This window comes from Gossypium arboreum, chromosome 13 (assembly GCF_025698485.1).
Source record: "Gossypium arboreum isolate Shixiya-1 chromosome 13, ASM2569848v2, whole genome shotgun sequence".
Lineage (NCBI taxonomy): Eukaryota > Viridiplantae > Streptophyta > Magnoliopsida > Malvales > Malvaceae > Gossypium > Gossypium arboreum.
In genome coordinates, this window is record NC_069082.1 from 90,104,461 (window position 1) to 90,121,116 (window position 16,656).

Here is a 16,656-nt window from a genome sequence, read left to right on the forward strand (position 1 = left end):
CAAGGTTCTTGCGTATGTCAGGCACATACAACACATTTTGAAGCTTGAGTTCTTTGCCAAAAGTCATATTCAAGACCACTGTACCCTTTCCCTTGATCTTAAAAGTTGCAGCATTGCCCATATAGAGTTTCTCCCTATTTTAACAAGGTTCCAACTTAGAAAAAGAGTATTCGTCATAGCAGATATGACGTGTGGCACCTGTATCAAGTCACCGTTCTCTTGGATTTGAATCAACCATGTTGACTTTAGAAATCACAGCACATAAGTCCATACTTCCACAACATTGATGAGAGTTTTCATTTTCTATCAAGAAATAGAATTAGAATTAGAAAATTATCAACTTTTGTTAAACGGTAAGAATCTAATAAAACCTGAAACAAAAGTTTATACAGTCTAATAAAAATACAATAAAACAATGCATTAGGTAGCTAACCCTATAAAAGAGGTGGTGCACTCGGCATGCTTAAATATCAAGTCTTTCAAAGAACCAATCCTAGACATGCATTTTCATATTATCTTTTTAAATCTCCATTAATAAATAAAAACTTAGAGTAGTTCAATAATCATTTTGTAACTTTTTAAACTTGAGTGATCATAACATAAAATTACAAATAATTACTAATTTTTTTACTACAAAAAATAAATAAAACAACTTGTTCAACTCCAACTATTATCTATATAAAAATATTTTGGCTTAAAGCACACTTTAGCCCCTGCAACACATCAAAATTTCCACTTTGGTCCTTAAAGTTTTTTGGCCCACTTCAGTTTTTAAAGTTATCAGACATTCTCAGTTTAGTCTTTTGAACATTAAAAGCAAACGACTAGGATATCTCACCAATCATATGTTGTTACGTGTCATACGATGATGTCATGACATCATCATCATTCGAAAAAACCTTAAAATCTTTTAAAATTTGAAAAAAATAAAACAATACTAAAATTTACTAAAAATTTAAAAAATTAGAAATTTTAATATTTTTAAAATTTTTAAGGAATAACTTATATTAGGATGAACTTAAAAGCTAAGGTTTTAGGCACCAATATAATTTTGACATATCATCAAATTTTAAAGACATGAAATTATTATTATACACTCATCCATAGAGAAATTATTTTATGGACCCTTCCAACCACATTATTCATGGTCCATTTCCAATTATTTAATGATATTTCAGCAATTTTTTTCATGTCATTGACACAAAATTCTAGTAATTTTTTTACCCTAAACCCAAAACCTAGAATCTCAAACACTAAACTCGAACCCCAAACTCATAACCCCAAATCATTGAACACTAAACCAAGCCATGAACCCTAAACTCGTAACCCGTAACTCCAAATCATTAAACATTAAACTTGAACCCTGAACCTTGAACCCCAAACCCAAACCCTAAACCTTGGGGGTTTAAGGTTCAAGGTTGTGGGTAAAATAATTACCGAAATTATGTGTCGATGGCATGGAAAAACTTACACAAAATTACTATTTTTTTTTAAAATTAGTTGCACAAAAATAAAAAAATATTAACTTATGGAAAAAACACAAAATGATTAAAATTTGTAAGAGAAGAAAAATGTTTGTTTATAATTTAAAAATTAATTATTTTAAGTAATTTTATTTGAAGTTAAGTTAAGTTGGGAAGATATTATATATATATATATATATATATATATATATGAGTATATAATAATACTTTGTTATATTTGAAAATTAATGACATGACACTATTTTATTGGTTCCTAAAACTATGCTTTTAGTATGACCATAATATAATTTATTCTCATTTTATAAATCACATCTACTAGAGCTTGAACATGAGACTGTTATCTCTTGAAAGGATACTACGAATGACAATTGTTTTGTAATTCAATCAATTGAAATTTATATTTGGTATATTTTTAGGTGATAAAATTAGATATTTTTTTGAAATTATTTAAATAAGGAAAAATAATGTTATTTCAATTAAATATTAATTTAAATATTTTTAATTATTCCAAATAATTTTTACTATCTCAAGATAAATTTTTGTTTGTAGACCAAATTATTTAAAACTATTGTTGAATATTTTGACCGTTCTAAAAACTTTGGTATAAAATAAAAAAGAGCAATGTGCATGAGGATAGATGAAGGAAGATTACTCCAAACACTAAATAGGGAACCAAATCAAATAAACATGTAGTCAGTAGCACTGGTAAAGTACTAAAATTTATTTTATTTTAAAATATTAAAATTTGATATATAAAATTTATCCAATTTTTATTAAAATATTTTTAAAATATATATTTTATAAAAATTATTGTATTATGATATACAATTTTATATCACAATTTTAATATTTTAAATGTGATTTGGGAATATAAACATATAATAATTTTTATTGTCTTTTTTTTCTTTCAAATTTTAATAACTTTTAACAATCTTTTGCTATTTCTAAATTTTTTTATAATTTGTATGTGAAAAGTTCTAACATATTTTCAAAATTTTAAAACAATTATATATTTATAATTTTATATGTATTTTTTAATTTTTATATTTTAAATTTCTTTTAAAATGATAATGTTACCATGACATCAACATATATATATGAGCAATTTATGATTGGTAGTATGTTTCAACAAGGTTTTTGTTTTAATATGTCAAAGGACTAACCAAAAACGTGGACTGAACGGAAAAATATTTGATAATATTAAGTATTAAAGTAAACTAAAAAAACCATTAAAAACTAAAGTGAGAAGAAGAATGTAGTTAGAGACCAAAGTGTAAATATTTTATATAATTCAATAAAATGCTCCTAACAAAGGTTGACCGGAAAGAAATAAAATTGACTACTAATGCTTTCCGAACGAAACTGTGAATTTTAAATATTTAATTCATCATTTTTTAAACGTTTTTAGTAAAGTAGATACTACCTACCTCGCTGCCTTTTCAATCTTTTATGTATGTCTTTATTCAACATCTCCTTTTATCTTTATATTATATAACTTTTGTATTCTTCCAAATTTGGAATTTAATTTATATTTTTTAATTTTAATTTTTATTTTTCAAAATTTAAAATTTATATTCAACACTTACTATTGTATTTTTTTTGTTAACTTCAGATTAATTACATCAATTTTAATTACATGACTAGTTAATAAATTCTTTTTTATTTAAAAATTTACATCAATAAATTTAATAAAATTAACAGTGTTAACAATTAGACTTAAATTCTAAAATTTGAAAAATAAAAATATTAAATTCTTAAAAATAAAAATATAAAGACTAAACTCTAATTTTTAAAAGTAATATATATATATATATATATATATATATATATATTGTGACAAAGTGTAATTCTTTTTGTTTTTATGGTTCAGCAACATCATCTTTTCATTAATCATTAGTGAGAGAATATATGAAAAGTTTGGTAGGCAGGCGTGATTAAATGAGATTGAGAACACCTGATCAACTACGTGCTTTATTAAATTAGATTATATAAATTATAAGCTATTTTAGTCAAATAATTCAAAGAATAATAATTAATTTTGTAAATAACTCTAATTTAAAAATAATTATTTAAATAATTTGAAATGAACAATAAATTTAGGTTATGAGAACTAGATGGCCGGCACCACTATTTCTTTTATTAAAAAAAATAATTTTGAAAGTTTTGAACACTAAATAACCAACCCTCATATAATTTTTTAAAAAATTCTTTTTTAGGGTGTGAGGTGCCGGCCAATGAAGACTCAAAGTCACCCAACAAAAGAGATGAAAATATTATAATATTAACCCCTCCTTATTTTCTCATTTTTTTATTTTCCAAATTTAATTACATATTTTATATTTTAAAATAATATTGGACTACTTATCATATTGTTAATTATTATCGCGTTACTCACATTATTATTAAATTTAAAATTAATTTAAATTTAATATGTACAATTAAATTAGATTTTATTTTGGATAAAATTAGAATTTACTTTAAAATTTTCATCTTTTATAATAATTCAAATAAACATTGCTAAATTATTATTTCTTTTATTTTAAAAACAACTAGTAATATATTTATAAATTTAATTACTAATTTAGTAATGTAGCGTTAATATTATTAGATAAACCATATTGGCGTGCAATCTATAACTAAATTGACTATTAATTTATGTAAGATTTCTGTACACCCTTATTCAATGTGAAAAACTAAAAATAGAAAATATAGAAAAAATAATTTTTTAAGAAAAAATTGCATATCAAGTTGGTAGTTTTCATATGAAATAATTATAAATTTTAGAGATAATTACTAAAAATAAAATATTATGTTAAATAATATTTATACCATTTATATGTATGTTAAAATGAAATAAATTTTTTATCATTCTAAATTGGTATCAATTCAGTTAAAAATTTTATAATAATATAAATATATATTATTTTTTATCCTCTATTACTATTATTATTATTTTAACAATCTCATAATTAGGAGGATAATGCGCTATAACATACCCGAACCCACGTCCTCCTACATTAACAACAATACCCAAACCAATCGAGTTAAAATTTAACCGACATCATCTATTATTTTTCTATAGGTGATGAACTTAGGATAATTTTTATTCCTCTATTAGCTTATATTCTATTGAGTTTTATTAGTTAATTTATACATCACGTTTAATAAATCTAAAGTTTAAAATTTTAAAATAAAAAAGAAAATTTGAAAAATTATAATTCTTTTTTGGTGAATTGAAAAATTGTAATTTAGTTTAGATTGAATGAAGCAAATGTTTTATTTTATTTTGGTCAAAGTGGCGCACCAATTATGAAAAACCGATGGTACGCCACGACACGAATTTTGGTATCTCTTTCAATCCAATAAGCATCATATTGGATCAACAAGCACAACCACAAGCACATGGGCTGCTTCATTACACAGCAAGCAAAAAAGTTGAAAGAGCTTTTCATCTTCAATAATGCCTTCCATGGGTCCCTACTTTAGTCTTTGCTTTCATTACTTCTTAATTTTAGTTTCTAATGACTTCTAAAAATAATTTATTTTTTTAAAAGTTAAAACTTTTTTGTATTTAGATGAATTTATGTAAATTATTTTCTGTTGTTTGGTAGATTTTCTTAAAATATATTATAAAAGTTATTTTCAATTAAATAAATATATTGTTAAATATGACTCTATTTTCAATCAAATTTAAAAATAATATTTAAAAATAATCTTTCAGTTAAACTCTGTTTACTTGTTTCAATTAAACACTGATTAGTTTAAATTATTTTATTATTATTTGACCTATGAATTTAGCCTATAAATAGGCTCTTTTACAACTTTAGAAATAGACATTCATTAGATATTAGAACTCATAACACATTTAGAGAATTTTGTGTTTACGTTTTGAGGGTTCTTTGTTTTCGAGTTTTCGGGGTTTAGTCTTTATCTCCATCTTTTGTACTCTTCGTTCTTTTGCCATTATAGTAAAATTATCTTTATTCATGGTTTTTTATCTTCTTTGGAGGGGTTTTTCCACGTTAAATTTATGTGTTCAATTTCTCAATTTATTCCACTATTTTTTTTCTTATCCGTTGCTTAATCAGGTCGATCCTAACAAGTGGTATCAAAGCTAGTTCAATTTTCATGGATCAGCTCATTTAGAGATGACAACAACAAGGTTTGAAATTGAAAAGTTCGATGGTGAGACAAATTTCAATCTGTGGCAAGTTCGGATGATGTAAATTTTAGTTCAATCCGATTTAAAAAAGGTTGTTACCGGGAAAGCTTGAGAATCTAAATATAACAGAATGGGAAGAGCTTGATGAGAAGGCTTTGTCTGCAATCCAGCTATGCCTCGCGAATATGGTATTGCAAGAGGTATTGATGAAGAATACCTCATCTGTCTTGTGGAAAAGGTTAGAAACTCTTTATACGACTAAGTCTCTGGTTAACCGTTTAGTGTTGAAACAACGTCTATTTACGTTTCGCATGAACGAAGGTAAGCTTCTTAGAGATCACATCAGTGAATTCATTACTCTTTTAAATGATTTAAAAAACGTTGAGGTTCATATTGATGATGAAGATCAAGCTATGCTATTATTGTGCTTTTTACCTCCTTCATACAAGTCTTTCAGGGAGACCTTGATTTATGGCAAAAACAAACTCTTGTTTGAATATATGAAGGGTCATTTGTTAAGTAGAGACAAACTCGACAATGATCTTCATTTGGATAGCAAGAAAGATAAGAAAGCTTCCGTTTTGGTAGCATCAAAGAAATGAGACAAAATGTGTCGTTATTGTAAAAAGTTAGGTCACGTCAAAGCAGATTGTTATAAACTGCGAAATAAAAGAGCTGCTGAGAGTAACGAGGAAGATATAGTTGGTGCTAATTTGACCGTTGAAAATGGTGATGATTTCTTGTTAGTGTCAACGAGCGATAACTCCAAGCTCACGTCCGAGTGGATCTTAGATTCAGGATGTTCTTTCCACATGTGTCTCAATAGAGAATGGTTCTCCACATATAGTTCGGTTGAAGGTGGAGTTGTGCGCATGGGAAATGATTCATCCAGTAAGGTAATTGGTATTGGTACTGTTAAAATTAAGATGCACGATGGGACGATTAAGACACTCTCAGATGTCAAGTATTTTAGACTTGAAAGGATGCAGAATTAACATCGAGTCGAGCGCATTAAAGTATCTCATGGAGCTCTCGTTTTGTTAAAAGGTAAAAGAACCGACAGTCTTTATATTCTGGAAGATTCTACAGTGACCGGTGAAATCGGACGTCCCTCGTCTGTTACGGAGTTGAAGTCAACTCGTTTGGAGTGGTGGCAACTTGGTCATTGGAGGGAAAAAGGTATGACCGTTTCGTTGAAGAGAGGTTTTCTTTTGGATGCAGGTTTTTAAAAGTTAGGGCATTGTGTTCGTAAAAATCAGACCCGGGTTAGTTTTGATTTGACAGTGTAAAAGTCGAAGGCTAGAAGTCTTCCAGTTTCTAAGCACAAATTCGACTCAGTTAATTCCCTACATAGTTCAAGATAGGCTCGTGACGGGCTTTGGCAAAGATGGCATTGTGGAAATATGAGTCAAGGTGGAGATTTGTTAAATATGACTCCTATTTTCAGTCAAATTTGAAAAATAATCTTTCAGTCAAACTCTGTTTACTTGTTTCAATCAAACACTGATTAGTTTAGATTATTTTATTATTATTTGGCCTATGAATTTAACCTATAAATAGGCTCTTTTACAACTTTAGAAATAGACACCCGTTAGATATTAGAACTCATAACACATTTAGAGAATTTTGTGTTTACGTTTTGAGGGTTCTTTATTTTCGGGTTTTGGGGTTTAGTCTTTATCTCCATCTTTTGTACTCTTCGTTCTTTTGCCATTATAGTAAAATTATCTTAGCCTGTAGTTTTTTATCCTCTTTGGAAGGGTTTTTCCACGTTAAATTTGTGTGTTCAATTTCTCAATTTATTTCGCTATTTTTTTTTCTTATTCGTTGCTTAATCGGGTTGATCCTAACACATATTTTAGATTTTTTTTATCTTTTTATTATTTAATTGAGTTTATTAATACCGATGTAAACATATTAATCCTCTGCCATAACTATTCTCACTTTTCTACTTAATATAGAAAGTGCTAAGAGAATAGCAATACTTGTTTCTATATGAATTCGACTTAGATGATATCATATTGTAGTATTGAATTTGAGATGACAATGTGGCTGTGCTCAAAATGATATTTACAAAATAACATCCTTTTTTAAAATTTCTGTGCAAACTGTATAATAGATTGATACCCGAAGATTATAAAAGACTGATAAAAGAACAAACACACACATACACACAAAGATAGAAAGGTTCAACTCCACTATCTCCTACTTCATGGATAGGTCATCCGTGATGTTATACAAGTAGTGAATTTCCAATGCTACTACTTTTCTTTAATATCTACGCCTGCTAATCAACAGCTTTCTTTGGGGTTACAACTGCATTGATGGCACCAAGTTTCTTAGCTTTTCCCACCACAATCTCAATCTTCCAAAAAACAAAGATAAAGAAAAACAGAGAATTAGACATATAAACAACAAGGACTTGCCAATTAGGATGCTTTACAAGCAAGACAACTAATTAACCTTAGCTTTCTTGATCCCACGACCTTTTCAATCTTATAGGGTGTTGAGTATAATTGATGTCATTATCCCTGTTTTCATTGCCAAACAATTAGAATCAATAACATACCAATCAAGTAGTTAAACAGCAAAGAAAATTTTAAGTTACGGATGTTGTTTTACAGATTTAATGCCCTCTGCTTTGTTATAGCATTTCACTATGGCCGTAATTTAAGAAAAAAACTTAAAGGCTTCTGTTACCTTTCTGGATTGTGAATCCATTTCGCTTAAAGATCTCAGCTATAGTGGCAACAATTGGAATAGATACAGTAAAATGGCTATATGGAGAAGTATGAGGCTAAGGTTTGTGGGGTTACAGAATAATTATCCTATTGGTAATGATAAAATCGAACGAGCCGAAGCAAAACTACTATGCTCAAGATCCAACCTATTTTTTTCTATCTAAACCTCATTGAACAAATATAAGCAGATCAAATAATGTAATAACTTAAACCTATCTCAACAATAGAGCATTTGGTACAAATAACTTTCTTGTTAACAAAATTGATATCCCAAATCTCTACAAGCTTACCAAAATGTTAGAAACTAATAACTTTATTAGGCCTTGCCTTTTTGCACCCTTCTTATGAAGTTGTTTTTTGGGTTTCAACTTGTTTGAAGTTGATGATGAGTTCCCTTCTAGATTCTTTATATTTCTACCTTTCTTCACTTTTTCACATTATACATTGTAACAACTTGATTTTAGAAAACTCCCCTTCCCTCCTCCCCTAAAATAATAAGGTTTAGATTACCAAAAAATTGAATTTACAACCAAATTAACCAAAATACGTGGCTCAAACCTACCTTGTCAACATTAAGTATCTCATGCGAATGCTTAGAGATTAGTTTGTTTAGAACATTTTCAGTTTGCTCCTTCCTTGAGCCTATCCCTGACCCTTCAACAACTGGTAAAAACTGAACAAAAGAAAGGGAAATATTAGATAATGATATGTAATTTATGAGAAATATTTACATTGAAACATAAGTTAAGAAGCCCAGTAGTTCAACCTTGCGATGCTTTTCTTATTTTTTAGCAGACTTTTCTCTTGGCAATTTCCTATCGAATTTCCCACCACTGGCTGTAAATGTAGTAGCCATCCTAGCTACATTTCCCAATTCATCTTTGGTTACTTTCTTAGGTCGAGCTTGGGTTCCTGTTATAAGCAAAGCCATAGTAGCAAGCTTAACATGGCTGCAACAAACCATTTAAAGTAAAACCAACTTAACATAAACATATCATAACCAAATTCTTAAACCAGATAATGAAATAATGAAAATCAATGGAAACAAAGAAATCTCAATTTCTCTTCCAAGAACTAAAAAACCTATTTCAGAACAGATGCAAGAAATCATAGAAAACCAATGAAAACAAAGAAATCTCATCTTCTACTCCAAAACAGGTGGAGGGACGAGTAAAATAGGAGGAAGAGAAGACAAGGCTAGGAGAGTGGTGGTGAATTTTTTGGTTTGTTTGTCAACTGGTGCAGTGCAGATTTTGACAACTAAAGGCGGAAAAGGGGAAGACCAAAGATGAACACCGATGATTGGTGCTGAGAAGTGTTGCTGACTGGAGGCAAGCACTGTCGGGGCCGTAATTAAGGGGTAGGGGAAAAGGGTTTTTCTTTGCTAGAATGTGAAAAGGAGAAAGATTGGAAAATGTCCTATCAAAAAAAAGATGGTAAAACATTTTCCTTAAAACAGGCTTTATTTTCCCGTGTTTTGGAGAATGATTTAAGGTGGGAGTTCATTTTCCAGCAAAAACAATGAAAATATTTTCCATGAAACCATTTACAGGCAAACAAACAAACCCTTATATGCATTCCACAGTTATTTTAGATCTCTTTTCTAAGCTAAAATTTTAATTATTAATCCATGTGCTACTTGTAAATTTAGTTTATATATTTTAATTTAATTAATTTTAGTCTTTTTATTTTTAGATCAATAAAATTTATTTATTTTATATTTTTCACATTTTGAAATTTTAATATTAACACAAGTGATAACGATTAAATCTATTTGATTAAATTTTGCTCTTATTCCAATATTGTGAATAAAGTTGTAGATTTAGTCATTGTTCTCTAATTAGATCACTTTTAGTATCTAAACTTTTTAAAATTTGAAATTTTGACGCAAATGAAAATTGTTAAATCCATTAACTGATTTTTTTAGTCCCATGTATTTTTTTTTTCAAAATTCTTTTTTAGGGTGCTAGCACACTGATGGTCAACAACCATTTATTTATTTAAAAAATATTTTTTTGGGGTGTGAGGTGCCAGCCAATAAAGGCCCAAAGTCACCCAACAAAAAGGATGGAAATATTGCAACATTAACCCATAGTAGTGTCTGCCATCTAATTTCCATAATCTAATTTTATTGTTCATCTCAAGTTATTTAAGTGATTTTTTTAAGTTATTAAAATTATTTTTAATAGAAAAATAGAGGTGTCGGACATCAATGATTTAGTGTTAAAAGATGCAATAAATTGAGTTTGACTCTTGGATCATTTTCATTCAAAAATAAATTGTTTTTAAATTAAGGTTATTTAAGTAATTAATTATTTTTCAAGTTATTTAAATAAAATAGCCTAAATTATATATAAATGAAAAATTATTTATTATATAAATAATAAATTTAGCATTTAAAGTAAAATAATATGATTTACAATTTTTGGTAGTGGAATCCTAATAATTTAAATATAAAGATTAACTTTTATTTATTATATAAATTCATTTAATAAAAAATGATAGGATTTTTCATAAAGAAATTTCTTTTATTATAATTGCCTCTCATTCTCAACGAAATCTCCCTACAAAAATTAATTACAAATGCAACATTTTAAATTAAAATTATAAAACATTAATTACAATAAATCATTCTAAATTAAAAATCATATAAAATTCTAATCGAAAATCTAAATATTTAACTATTAATAAACTACTATTGATAATGATAATTTCCTTTTATCTACCTTGCTTTCTTTCTTTCTTTCTTTTTCTCATTCAAAGATTTTGTTTGACATTAATAACCATGCTAATAATGATCACCAAAAAAAATTAATCAAAGCAAAAAATTAATATCAAATAAAAATAATTAATATCAACTGAAAATAATAATTTATTGTAATTAATAGTAAAATTGTACCCATTTGTTTCTCAAAATGCTCTTTCATATCATAATATAATAAAATTACTCCCTCATCAATTAAAATATCTTCTATCTCTTTCCAATATCATTATTATTCAATATAATTTAATATCGCTTTTCAATAACTATCACTTTAATGTTTCAAATTTTAATGTAATTCTAATTTATTAATGCTAATAATCTCTATTTTTTTAGATACTACTTGACCAAATGTACATAAGGATGCTATTTATAAAGCTAAACTTAAATTTTATTTGATATATAACTTTCATATTGATTGTGTGATTATTAAGATGCTTAGAATTCTATTCACATAATAACTCTATTTTACATCAATAAAATTAGCATTTTTTACATAAAACCTTTTGATTAATTATTGTAATTATAATTATATTATCATAATTATTTCCTATATTTCATGGTTAAAGTTCTATTTAAGTAATAAATTTATTTTAAAATTAGCATAAATTTTAATTAATAATTAATAATTATATTATATTTTTACATGTGTAATTATCACAACTTCTATTAAATTATAACTATTTTCAAATGTATAATTATCTTAACTTCTATTTTACATCAAATTTTAACTAATAATTCTAAACTATATATTATTATATCTAAATGCCAATGTAGTAATATGATGAAAAATAAAATGTATTTTTGTTGGTTCAAAAGTTTTTTGAAACTCGTGCTCATATATATATATATTAAATTATTTGGCTTAATTGAATAAACAATCCTCAAATTATACCTTTTTTTTGGTTAGGTATTTAAACTTTTGTAGCCGAATCAGGCACCTAAACTATAATTTCATAACCATTATTGTAACCTCCCCAACCCAACCTAGAGGTTAGGCTTGAATTTAGGAGATTACATTGACCACCGAGATGATATAGCAAAGTTAACAGAATTTATAAAATTTTAAAACATTTTTTATCTTAGAAGAAAACTTAGCTTATTTTTAAAAAACTCATGAGTTGACAGAAATATGACTAATCTAATATTTTTCTTGAAAAATGTGATTACCATTGAAAACTTAGTTAATTTTTATTTTATTTATTAGTCCAAATAAATTTATAACCTAGTAGTGGAAAAGTGATATTTACATATGTTTTTTATAAAATCGGGCTTTTATGCTTAACTACTTAATAATCAAATTTAGGAATCCTTAAATTTAAATTAAATGTCATACAATATAAAAACAAAACCCAAATCCTAAGTTCTATACGACAGTTCAAAATAAAGTTCTACAGACTTTGAATAATAAAGTAAATCATATAATAAGCCTAAATAATTCAACAAATAAAAACCGAGCCAAGACCCTTTGGATGCAGTGTTCACGTCCTAACCTAGTGGGTTATCTGTAGAGATGGAAATAAAAAGGGAGTGAGCTATAAAGCTGAGTATGAGTTCCATCATGAACAAAATTAGTGCACCCACATAAGTATACAGAAACACAACACATAGAACAATTCACAGTAACAAATATATGTATATATGTATATATGTCATCTTAGAAAATCCAGTTTGCATGCACATGTTTTATGAATGCCATATAGTTTCGGTTAATAGAAAAGATCATGCCCCACGCTACACACCACAATTGGAGTTCTTCAAAACACCAACCACCAACACACCGAATTGTGGTTTAACCACCAATAGTTCGCAAATAAATTGCCAATGGCTACGGACACATAGCAAAATCATCGCAGATGGAATTTGCCTCTAGCTAACATAACAAAATAATGCAGGTAAAATCTGTCACTGGTTATGGATGCACAACATGTTTGCAAGTAATAGCTACAAATGAGTTGTGGATGTACAACAAAAACGTTATAGGTGAAATTTGCCTATGGCTGTAGTTATATAGCAAGACTGTCATAGATGGAATCTGCCTATAGTTATGGGTACTGTAACACCCCTAACCCGTATCTAATGCCAGAACAGGGTTACGAAGCATTACCGAACTTATAACTCTATCATTCAAACATTTTATAAACAATTCTCATTCAAATTAAAAACCTTCAAACTCATTCATATAGTTCCTAATAAGAGCCATTGAGGCCCTAAAATAGACATTAAAAATGATTCGGGACTAAACCGAGTACTCAAGGAATTTTTGGAAAAACATGGAAATTTTTCAAAGTGTAGGGGACACACACCCGTGTGGCCAGGCCGTGTGTCTCACACGGCCAACAGACACGACCGTGTCCCAGGCCTTGTGGGCATTCGAAATGGGATCATCTAGTCGTGTCCCAACCCGTATAACTCTCTAACTTGGGTCACACTACCAGACCACACGCCCGTGTGCCAGGCCATGTACCCTGTAAATGGCTTCACACGCTCGTGTGCCAAGCCGTGTGATAGGTCGTGTGAAGACTAGAGGGTATACTGACTTGTGCCACACGGCCAAGCCACACGTCCGTGTGGTAAGCCATGTGAAGTTATTGACTTGCTTCAAAAGAGGTATCAGGGGACACACAGCTGTGTACCCTGGCCATGTGTCACACACGACCGAGACACACGCCGTGTCTCTGCCCATGTGGACAAAAATAGGCTAATTTCCAAGCCATTTTTCTCACCCAAAGTGGTGCCAATCTAAACTCAACAATGCACATACAACTATGTTATAAATAGGCACTTCAAGGCAACCAATATCAAGTTTATATCATGCACTATCACATATACAACATAATATCCATAAGCACATTCACCTAACCATTTTAACACACATCAAACATACTTACAAAGTCTACCTAAAAGGTCACCTTCATATATGAGACTTTGTGCCTAGAACTTATCATGCATACTTATCTCAATTTCAACTATTTGTTACACAAGACACCAATCCCTAGCAAGGCATTCACAAAGCCACTATACATAACATAACAAAAGGCCATATATACATATTTACATATCAAAACATTTATCATCCTCAAGCCAAATCATTTGGCTAATTACACAACTATCATATAGGCTACCTTAACCAAAACACCTATACATGCCATTTAACCCAAAATGTAAAGTCCAAAATACCAAAATAGGGTTTGATAGTGTGACATGATCTCTGACGACTTTCGAATTGAGCGAGCTTCTGAATCACTATAAAACACGAAAACATAAACCGAGTAAGCAATTAAGCTTAGTAAGTTCGTATAACTAATTAGTTTAACTACCAAATCATCCACAATTTAATTAAGCATAACTAATACATAGGCAAATTGCAATTCGACCTATAGCCTAATACATAACCACAATTAGGTTAGTCATGCATAATTACATCCACTATGAATTACTTTTCGTATATCTCACTAATAATTGTATTGATTTTTATTACCTCGGATCATCTCATAATATCATTGAGCTTATTGAATTATTTGAATATTGATGAATACACTTACCTCATCATTCCAAACTTGAGAACAGCTTATGGATATGAGTACATCATTTTCTTTGTGCCATAGCTCGACTATGGTTTTACACATGAATTGCCATGGCCTTGCCATGGTCTTACGCTCGTAGTGCCATAACCCATTTATGGTCTTATTATTTGAATGCCATAGCCCAGCTATGGTCTTACATATAAATACTGCCATTGTCCAACCATGGTCTTTCCGTCAATTCATCATTTGCAAAAGATGATTGTACTCAATCCTGTGATGTACTTGTTTAAACTTTTAATTCCATTTCAAAATTCAACAATAAATATGAATAATTCCATGATATCATGTAACAACCCAGTTTTAGTTAAATCAGAACAGTGGTTTCAGAACCACAAATTTGAGGCTGTAAAATTATTTTAATATTATTTTTGGTGTTTACAGCATGTGAATATATGTGTGTGAAAATTTCGTGAGCTAATTTTACCGTTTAATAGCTCAATTTGAGAAAAAGGACTTAATCGCATAAATTACAAAAGTAGCATGCTATAAGTTAAAAATTTTTATTTGATATGGTTTATTAAATGTGAGGTCCTTATGATGTTATTAGACCATAACTAAGGTAAGTGGACAATTATGACCATGGTTTAAGTGATTTTGAAGTTATATTTTAAAGGTTAAATATGTAATTAAGTAAGTTAACATATGATAAGTAAAACCAAAAATAAAAGGAAGAAGAAAACATTTAGCGCTTGTGAAATTTGACACTTTTGAAGCTTGATTAAGGTATGTTCTTTGCTCGGTTTTTAATGATTTCTACGTTTTTGTGATTGTTACTTCGTGTTCTAGCTAGACTGTACTTTAATTTTTGAATTTTTTGATAATTTTTTGAAGTTCCATTGATGAGTGTGTGAGTTCTTGAATGTTTTATGATGGAAAATGAGTATTTTTTGATAGATTATCATGTTTTGTAAAGTGATTTTTAGTGAAATTTCATAATAAGGGTTAATTTGTGAAAATGTGAAAATGTGAAAATGTGGGGTTAAATGTGTGAAATAAATGAAAATATGGGCTGTTATGGAGCTTATAGAAATTTGGCTAGCATGTATTTGAAAGAAATTGTGTAATTTTGTGTATTTATGAAATAAGGACTAAATTGTTGGAAATATAAAAGTTTAGGGCTAAAGTGAAAAAATGCCCAAATATGTGTTTGTGGACTAAATTGAAAGTGTTGATGAATAAAAGAGTTAATTTTGAATGTATATAGATCAAGAACGAAAGAAATCGGATTTAGATCGGGGAAAATCGAAAGTTGACGAATAGTTGATCCAGTTCGTTTATTTCGACTACAATGTAAGTTCATATACAGATAAATGTCTTTAAATTGAATTATATATGTGTATTATGATCGAACTGTTACGAGAATGTGAACAACCCAATTTTCTCGGGCCCATAAAACCTAAACAACCCCATTACACCCAAAACCCAACCTAAACCCAAATACAATTCAGACCCAACTACCGAAACCCAAAATTAAAAAACCCTAGCCCAAACCTAACAGGCCCAAAACTTTAAATTTTTTTAGAAAAAAAAACCTAGCCCCCTAAACCTAGCACCGCACCTAGGTCTTTTGGCCTCTGCCACCACCACCTGCAGCACCGTCCTTGTCACATCCACCGTTCGTTTGCCTGCAAGAAGAGCAGAGCAATCAATTAAAGAACAAGTTGTAAAAAGGGCTATAAAAGCAATATTAAATCGAATGTAAAAGAAAAAAAAAGAAAAGGAGATAGAGAGATAGTTTTTCGAATACAAAAAAAGAAATAGAGATTCAAGCATAAAAAATACACTTGATTTGAATACATAATTGAATACACAGAAAGAATAACAAAAAAAAAAACAAAATCAAATCAGTAGAGAAGAGGTGATTTCATCTTTTATTTGCTTTCGAATATTTTATATATATAAAATAAAAGAGGAGAAGAGG

General features: G+C 28.8%; 1 long non-coding RNA gene across 1 annotated transcript; it reads right to left on the reverse strand.

Annotated features, from left to right (window-relative positions):
- Window positions 1-7,631: 7,631 nt before the first annotated feature.
- LOC108461861 (uncharacterized) lies at window positions 7,632-9,954 on the reverse strand. Its single transcript, XR_001867878.2, has 4 exons — window positions 9,154-9,954; window positions 8,950-9,060; window positions 8,110-8,177; window positions 7,632-8,011 (listed from the first exon to the last, which is right to left on the reverse strand). It is a non-coding gene; the product is annotated as an uncharacterized LOC108461861 (long non-coding RNA).
- Between the last annotated feature and the right edge of the window lie 6,702 nt (window positions 9,955-16,656).